Below are 1,931 nucleotides of genomic sequence, written 5' to 3' on the forward strand. Positions count from 1 at the left end.
GCAACAGTCAGTAAACAAAAGCGTCCGGTAACTAATGGCTTCTGTAAGTACTCAGTTCGAACAGGCACGCTCCGGAATGCTATCAAAGCTGAAGGAGTAGGCTAGTTCAATTGACTTTTCTAATTTTCGGCGATGTATCCCACTTCTTGAGTGTTAAATGTTTTTTTATAAAAGGCATTTGGTATGAGTCTATGAGAGAAGTGAGAAATTCTTCCTTAGTTGTTAATTATCTGTAAATATAAAGGCACAACCTAGAGTCGAGCCAATGTCTTAAGTAGATGGACATGTTATGACTCCAACCTCGTGAAAGTGACAAACTCATTTTAAAAATGTTCATCAAAAACAACTTTATATCGAAGTCGTGCCTTTGATTTGTCAGTCTGCACATGCACAGATCGCACAAGAAGACAGTTAGACCCGATGACGTGTTTCTGCGCATGAGCTTAGCTAGCCAACGTCGCCATGACATCGACTACAAGTGTGATCTTCTCTTTCTATTGGAGAAGCAGTTTCTGCCTATCTTCATACTGTACTGTGTTTGATATTAGTTTGATACTTTTTTCAAATATAAAAGAAGAAAATGTACTACTTATGAATGAAGATAGCCTCAAAAAGCACAGCAGCCCACCCAAAGATAAGGCCTCTTTCAATCTCTATGATTGACAGCCTTGCACTTTTCTTAAATAATTCTCTATTTCTTTTAAAATAAGTTGCTTGTTTTGCAGTTCACTTGTCTGTGCAACCAAGTTTGGGTGTCAAAAATGTTGTACCATTTTATTTTACTAAATTAAATGGTAAACTTAAGTTTTAAAAAATGCAACATTGACAATCCAATAAATTGTGGAGAAAAATGTATATATATATATTTAATTTCAATTAATTTGAAGAAAAGTGCAAGGGTGCCAATAATCACTGTAAGATTATAATAGCAATGTAAATAAATTCATAATTTGTACGGATTTTGTTGTACATATTTTGTGCAATCACTTTATTTTAAATGTCATGTAATATAATGATAATGGTGTGACAGAGTATAAAAACACAACTTTGCCATCCAGTGTTTTTGTGTCATGATTCTCACAGCAACATTCTTTAAAGTAACTGCCCAGTGAAAATCTTGTTGTATTTTTTATTATCACATTTTTGAAGCTCATATTCTGTTGGCTAATACCCAAATAATGTTGACTTAATTTCCCGGTAGGACCTTTTTAATTCTATAAGCAATACATTTTGCCAATATTTTAGCACAGTGGGGTGACTCCCATTTTTTTTAAAGAGACTGGCTCTTTGTATTGCCCCCATGGCTCCTGCTTTAGTAGGAGAGATCAGTCCCTCGTTTTGTGTGTCTGATAGTTTGCCATTTATATATGAGTAATTAAAACATGACAGTAATTGATCTGTCAGTAGTTCATAAAAAGTCCATATCTATTGGAATGCCATCAAGGCAAGGCGTTTTCAGCATCTGAAAGTAATCAATAGTTAGTCCTGTGTAATTAGGCCTTCACAAGATCATTTTGTATAGCAGATAGTTTAACATGATTTGGGGGGAAACGTACAGTACCAGTCAAGAGTTTGGACACACCTACTCATTCGAGGGTTTTTCTTTATTTTTACTTTTTTCTACATTGTAGAATAGTGAAGACATCAAAACAATGAAATAACACACTCTGGAATCATGTAGTAACCAAAAAACTGCTAAACCAATCAAAATAAATGTTATATTTAAGATTCTTGAAAGTAGCCATTCTTTGCCTTGATGACAGCTTTGCACACTCTTGGCTTTCTCTCAACCAACTTCATGAGGAATGCTTTTCCAACAGTCTTGAAGGCATATGCTGAGCATTTGTCATCAAGGCAAAGGGTGGCTACTTTGAATCATCTCAAATATAAAATAACCCTTTTTTGGTTACTACATAGTTCAACATGTGTTA

Source organism: Oncorhynchus gorbuscha, linkage group LG14 (genome assembly GCF_021184085.1).
Source record: "Oncorhynchus gorbuscha isolate QuinsamMale2020 ecotype Even-year linkage group LG14, OgorEven_v1.0, whole genome shotgun sequence".
Lineage (NCBI taxonomy): Eukaryota > Metazoa > Chordata > Actinopteri > Salmoniformes > Salmonidae > Oncorhynchus > Oncorhynchus gorbuscha.